This window comes from Molossus molossus, unplaced genomic scaffold (genome assembly GCF_014108415.1).
Source record: "Molossus molossus isolate mMolMol1 unplaced genomic scaffold, mMolMol1.p scaffold_m16_p_16, whole genome shotgun sequence".
NCBI classification, from domain to species: Eukaryota; Metazoa; Chordata; class Mammalia; order Chiroptera; family Molossidae; genus Molossus; species Molossus molossus.
In genome coordinates, this window is record NW_023425351.1 from 18,346,993 (window position 1) to 18,354,692 (window position 7,700).

The following is a 7,700-nucleotide window of genomic DNA, read 5'->3' on the forward strand; positions in this document are numbered from 1 at the left end:
AAAACTGTTCGCTTCTGTTCTTTGGTTTCTTGTTCGCTTGTTTAATTAGTTCAAACCATTGTGCTAGGCATTGTGAAATATTCTGAAATTTACTATTCTCAATATACTTTAAAAATCTTAAAAATTTCCCCCAACCTACTACATTGTATATTCAGGCGATCGCACGTTGTTGGTTTTAACAAAGACTGTCTTGGGACATAACCAAACAGCCAGCATGCCCCATCGTGTCATCATCATGGAACGGCTGGCAGAGCTTGTTCAGGCTGGTGAGCCAGGCTCCAGGCCAGCAGAACAGCCGGGAGGTCCCGGAGAGGAGAGGAGGGAGGGCCGGGCGAGGACAGTGCCCAGATAAGGTGGAGGCGGAGCATGCAGAGGCTGGAGTAGCTCCACAGATTGGTCTGGGCTCCCACACAACTTTTAAAGGAGGAAAACCAAGCCCAGATGTGTATGGCTTGACATTTGCCAAAAACAAAGATGAAAGCCAACTGTCTGAATGGGAAATCCCAAGAGAAGTCAATAAGGAGACAGCCAGGATAGAAGGTATTTGAAGGTGGACAAAGTGACCAAACCCCTCATTTTCCCTGGACCACAGTGTGGACAGCCAAAGGCATTAACAGTGAGGGACCACTCCCCAGGAACACAGAAAAGTTTGTCCCCAAAGAGCTAAACCAGCGGATCTACACATAATGTAAGAGGTTAGTCATGTGGGTTCTTCAAGAGACTATTGAAATGTGTTCAGAAAAACCCAAAATGCTAATCGAGGGGCCCAGGAATCACCGAAGGTAGGCTGACTTGGAGTGTGACAGTAATCAGGAAAGCAGAAATGTAGTCAGCTATATTGAACCCTATCAGGAGAAAGACTGAATTTCAAACCACAGTCCTATTCCACACACAGGTAAACGTGAAGATCCAGACGAGGGCCGTACTCACACAAGCTCTGATAAAGGAGTGGGTGGAGTAGCCCGCAGACTCCAGCAATAAATACAGTCAGTGGACTCAAACATATATGGCTGCTGAAACCCAATGTGATTAATTATCTGATTCTATATTGTACATTATTATTACAAAATAACCCACAATATTTATATTATATTATTATCTGATTCTGATTCTATATTCACCAGAGAAGCTCCTGATTGTACTTTTTCTACCCAAAGACAGCTGCCAAGAGAAAGCTAATATGTTCATTACACTGGCCTTAATATCCCAGTCAAAAGGATGCTCAGAGTTCTCATTGCAAGATAACACTGGCGCTTTGATTTATACATCAGTCTCTTGTTGCCTGAGTTAATGGGAGTCTGCTCCCTGAAGAGCAGGATCCATACCAAGTGTGTTTAAAATTTTAAATATTTGAAGATTTAAAGCTGAAAATTGAACCTAGTATTGATGGTGTGGAATCTACAGAAAATAAATGCTTATTTAGGAGGCATGTGGGCATTGACAAAATTAACCTTCCTTAATAATATCCCAACATTGCCAAATGCCATCATTAAATTTAAACAACAGTATTGGGTGTGCATGTGCCAGTTCACCTCAAATGCTGCACAATATAAAGCAGCTTGAATCCTGCAAAACTGCAAATCCTGTCATAGGCCAGGTCTGTGTCATGGGAAGGATTCAAGGTCTTTAAACTATAAATAAACTCAGGAACACTGGACATTAAATTGCAAACATCTACAGTTTAGATGTGGTAAGTCACAGCAGTCAGCCTAGTTTTCTGTGTCCCTCCAATTACATGTCCTTCAGAGCCTCACTTAGACACTTCTGGGACTTTTAGCATTTCTTAGCAATTTAAACCATGTGCACCAAAAATCAAATAGCCCTCTGGCCATAAACAAACAACCCACAATATTTGTGTTAGAATGGTTACATCCTAAAAGTGAAGAAATAGGAGACATTATAGCTAAAAGGACTAACAAATTTGACCCATATAAAAGTTTCAAATTTCTGTCAATGCAGCTATCAATATTTCACTTGTAAAGCCAAAAAAAAGATTAGAAAGATATTTGCAGCAATATGTCAATGTCAATAAAGGGGCAAAAAAATTTATTTTAAGGTATCCACACTTTCTAATAAATAAATTAAAATGGAAAGAGAGAAATTCTATTATGTACCTATTTAAAAGTAAGAATACCCAGCAAAAATTAAGTCAGGAAGAAAATAGATTCCCACCTGCCGCTGTTAACAGCACATATTTATACAACTCTTCTGATTTCATTATACATCAAGGGTAATGAAATCATTTACATTCTTCTACAATTCCTCTGGCTTTAAAGTTTTTATCCTAAGAAAAAATATTTTTGAAGGAAAAAGCTACATGCATTAACATAATCATACATAATAGAAAAACTGAAAACAACCTAAATTGCCAACAATTGAGAAATAGTCAAGCTGACTGTGATACACAACTCAGTAGAATGTGATACAGTCAATTAAAATTCTAATGTTTAGCTCTGTATAATACTTTGGGGAAATGTTTAGAACATGTTAAACAAAAGTCTAAGTATCTAATTTTAAGTGTGTCACAACTATAGCTGTGGCAATATGTGAGCATGTGACCAAAATCAGGGAGAGAACAGAAAACGAGAAAGCTCTTGTGATGTATTTGAATCTTGGCTCTACCACTTCCTGGCTGCAAGGCACAGGGCATGTTACTTAAGGTCTCTGTGCCTCAAGTTTCCAGTCTACAAATGGGGATAGTGATAACTCCAACGTAGTAAGGTTAGTATACAGATTAGATAAGTTCTTGCATGTAAAAATGCTTAGAAACTGTGTTTTTTGTGTAAAGTATAACATATGTGTTATACAAATGATTATTGTTAGTCATTACATTATTCTCCCATGATATTATTCCCATAGCCTTCATAATAAGTAAAACTTAGAAAGGACACTTAAAAAATTCTCTCCCCAATGTTTGTACATTGTTGTTAAAGCTTTTTTTCATTTCTATTGAGAATATTTCATAGCATCCTCAAGAACATTTCAGTTTATTGAACACATATTATGGACATGCTAAGTGCCCAGCACCACACATCCCTGGCCTCCTGGAGTTTAGAGTTAGTTAAAACACAGTCCTAACAGTCCTGATGTCTTCAGCCTTGCACACCACCCTCCCATCTCAAATCACAAATACCATTCCATTATTTTATTAGTTTGTTAGTTTTTTTTGCCACTGGTAATGCACCCAAAATATTGTTTTAGTTTTTACATTATATTTATATAAATAGTCTTAAAGTTTATAAAGTGTGCCTCTGTCTTGAATGAACTTCTATTCTTGTTAGAGTTGAACAAATATAATAGCTTAGTAAATACCCTATCAGTATTTAACAATTGCCATTCCACCCATTCCATGCAGATTGTTGCTGCGGAGAATAATCTCTGTGACATAAATCCAGCACGTGGCTGGGTTGCCAGAGGAACAGCAGAGGGTCGAGTGGAGTGCTAGGACCCAAGACTTGAAACAGAGTTGGCCCACTGGACTGCGCATGAAGTAGTGTCACAGCAGATTCTGAGATAAAAGGGCACCTTGACCATGGCAGTTGGAACATCCATAGGGCAGGTTTTATTATGTGATCTTCAATCTGATAAGCCACCGATGGTTAAGGATCACCAAGATGCCCATTAACTCTGTTCATTTCCAGGGTCCTTTACATTTGATTTTGTCTCCAGTCAAAATGTGAAATAAGAAATCAGAAAAAAAAACATTTACTTCCTTGGAGCCAGAACATGACATTAACGATGGCTGCCTCTATCCCAACTCAGGAATGCTTCTGACTGCCAATGAAATACCCAGGATGGGCATCTACTGCACTCTGATTTGGGGTCCTGCCCCCAGGTGGTATTCCTTCTTAGGCGACTTAAAAGAAGAATTAGAATAGAATCCAGAAAGCATGGTTATGACATTTACAAATTTGTTACCAAGAAAGACCTTGAAAATTTAGGGCTCACACATCTCATTGGGTCATGTTTTCTCCAGACATATATGCATGGATTTTCATGGATTTAAGACTATCACAAGGTGAAGTTGATAGTAAATCCATTTGCTTATGAAGATATAGGAAAGGTAAGATCCAGCAGAAGGCAGAAGAAACACATGTACAGAGAGTCCACGTAAAATAATTGCCAAAAGTTAACGAAGAGTTGGCACTAAATTAATTGAGGAGGGAGGAAGAGGAGAAGCAAAAAACTACATGGAAAAAGAAAGTTAAGAGCCTTCCTAATATTCTCACCAAAAATCAATTTAAAGTTATGTTTGAGAACCTTGACTTCCACGTAGTGAAAAAAGGAAGAAGAAACTAAGACTCAGAGCAGCAAGAACATCCTGAAAAAGAAGAGGAGGGAGAACTGGAAGGAAACCAAGTGATGCAGAAGGTCCTGAGAGTTCGGAGGACGAGAAAGACTGGGTTGAAGAGGCCAGGAAAGGGAGCAGACTTCTCCAGCAGGAGGAGGGCGTGGAGCAGCAGGAACGGCCCTGAGAGGACCAGCAGACAGTCCTCAAGCCCCAGTTTTATGAGATCAAAGCAGGCAAAGAATTCAGAAACTTCAAATATTCTGTCACCAAGCAGAAGCTGATGAATAAAATCCTGGAAGATCGGTTGAATCTTGAGCCAAAAAATGGGACAATGAATGTACCAGACACCACAGTTGGCAGCAAACAATTGGCATTCTCACCAAAGGGGTCTGAACAGCAGAAGCAGCAACGGGAGGCCACGAAATTGCACCAGGAAAGGAAAGCATTCTGTCCTCTGCCAGTCCTCTGAAGTCCAGCCACAGAGAGGACAGCTGATGCCTGAGTCTGGAAGTGATCCTGACGCATGCGGAAGGAGTTCGTCTCCCCAAGTGGATCATCATTAGATCACACTGAACACAGACAGGGAGACGCCCATTTCCACTTATTTATGCATTCACTGGTTGACTCTTATAGGTGCCCTGACGGGGCATCAACCCGCAACCTTGGCATATGGGGATGAAGCTCTAACCAACTGAGCTACCAGGCCAGGGTATGGTGGTTTCTTAATATTGTGAAATGTGCAGCGTGAAACAGGATGTTCTCCTGTTAAAACAAAGGTTGGTCATGTTCCAGGAACTTTGTCTTACAGGGCCACTGCAGCTCACAAGGGAGCCACCCAGAGGCACTGCTCCTGTCTCTGCTACTGTGCAGCCCTGCTGGTGTTTGTGTTTATAAGTATGCCGGGAGGTTTGTTGCTGGTGTTACTTTGGGATTTCAAAATTTTTTATACCAAGGCAATATAAATGAATGATAATAACAACCTAAAATAACAAGTGGAAACTACTAGGTATTCTTCTATACTTGACACAAGATTAAATACAGATTTTTTTTTTCTGTTTCTTAAGCACAGTTAAAGATAAGTTGAGTGAAGAAAACATTTATAAAAATAAATACTTTCATTTGAACAGAAAAATTATAATAAAAGCCAAGGTCCTTAGGATGGACTGATCAGAGCCTATCTGCTTCTGCACCCCTGTATTATCCTGCTTCCTACTGCTCCCCATTCCTGCACTTCCTTCCAGCACCAGGCTCCTGCTATTCCTGCCAGGCAGGTCCTACCGTACACCCTTTGCTTCCCCTGACTTGGGACCTGCATCTCTCAGTTGTTCACTTGCTAACTCCCTTGTCTTCTTAAATCTTTGATAAAGTCTCAGCAAGGAGACTTACCATGAGCATATATATAATTTAATACTGCCTGCAGCCTGCCCCTGACGCCAGCACTCTTGATCCTTCTAACACTGCTTTACTTGTCCCATTTCCCTTATCACCCTCACCTTCAGACATATTATACAATTTACTTATTTGTTGTCTGTCTTCCTTTATCGCACACATAGAAAGAGAAACACTTGTAGAAGGTAAGCTCGCTAGAGGCAGACATCTTTGTGTGTTTTGTCATTGATGTATCTCATGATTCTTTTTTTTAAATTTTTTTTTATCTTCACCCAAGGACATTTTTTAATATTTTGTTCAAATAAAGTGGGAGGGAGAGAGAGAGAGACATCAACGTGAAAGGGACACATGGAGTGGTCGCCACCCACACGACCCAACCAGGGCCGGGGACAAACTGCAACCAAGGTATGTGCCCTTAGCGGGAACCGAACCAGGTCTCTCCAGACTGCAAGCCAATGCTCTAACCACTGAGAAAACCAGCCAGGGCTCATGCTTCTAAAACAATGTCTTGCCCTAGCCTGGGTAGCTCTGTTAGTATGAGTCTCATCACAATACACCAAGGTTGCAGGTTCAATCCCTGGTCAGGGCACATACAAGAATCAACAAATTAATGCATATATAAGTGGTACAAAATTAATGTTTCTCTCTCTCTCTCTCTCTCTCTCTCTCTTTCTCCTTTCTGCTCTCTCTCAAATCAATCAATAAAATTAAAAAAAAAAAAAAAAAGAAACAGCCCCTGCCAGTGTTGCTCAGTTTGAGTATCATCCTGTACACCAAAAGGTGGTGAGTTCTGTTCCTGGTCAGGGCACATACCCAGGTGCAGGATTGATCCCCAGCCGGGGCACGTGTGGCAGGTGGCCAATCGATGTTTCTCTGTCACATCAATGTTTTTCTCTCTCTCAATCTCTCTCCCTAAAATCAGTTTTAAAAATTAAATTTAAAAAATTTAAGTCCTTTATAAAAAATAAAATAAGCCCTGGCCTGTTTGGCTCAGGAGTTAGAGGGTCAGCCTGAGGACAAAAGAGTCATTGGTCCAATTCCAGTCAAGGGCATGTACCTCGGTTGTGGTTCATCCCCAGCCCTGGTTAGGGTCATGTGGGAGTCAACCAGTCAATGTGTCTCTCTCACATCAGTGTTTCTCTCTCTCTCTTTCTCCCTCCCTCCCTCTCACTTTATCTGAAGATAAATGGAAGAATATCCTCGGATGAGAATTTTAAAAATAAATAAATAAAATAATGCCTGGCCTATATTTGACACTCCATATTTGTTAATATCTCCATGAATAAATGGAAGGAACAACAAAGCACCATCAACAGCAGTTGTATCTGGAAAAGTGAACTGGGTGAATGGAGTAGAGATGGAAAAAATGTGTAATTGTATTCATTTTTCTTCTTTTTTAATGTTGTAATTTATGTTAACTATTGGTTGGGCATCATACCATGCATCAAGATTGCCAGTTTGATTTCTGGTCAGGGCACATGCCCGGGTTGCAGGCTGAATTCTGAAACTTGTGTACATGCCCTGACCGGGAATCGAACCAGTGATATTTTGATGCATAGGACAATGCTCAACTAACTGAGCCACACGAGCCAGGGCAACAAGTGTTAAAATGCAACAATTTCTGAGCAAGATAAGTAAAACTGCCTGGATGGTGTGGCACAGTGGTTAAGCACTGACCCACGCACCAAAAGGTTGCTGGTTCGATTCCCGGTCAGGGCACATGCCCAGGATGTGGGCCAAATCCCCAGTGGGGGGCATGCAGGAGGCAGCCAATTGATGTTCTGTCTCATCGATGTTTCTATCTCTCTCTTCCTCTCCCTTCCTCTCTCTCCAAAATCAATAAAGGAAAAAAATAATAATAAGAAGAAAAACTAAATCCATCTCCAGATACATGAGTTAAACTGTAGAACTCTAATTAGAAAGACATTTTTAATAGCAAATAGAAAATCAATATAGATTACCAACAAAGAATTAACAATTAAACCACCAGCAGATTTCTCTTCAACAATAACAGAAGACA

General features: G+C 40.5%; 1 pseudogene; it reads left to right on the plus strand.

Moving 5' to 3' along the window:
- Window positions 1-214: 214 nt before the first annotated feature.
- On the plus strand, window positions 215-4,760 carry LOC118631870 (annotated as a pseudogene).
- The last annotated feature ends 2,940 nt before the right edge of the window (window positions 4,761-7,700 follow it).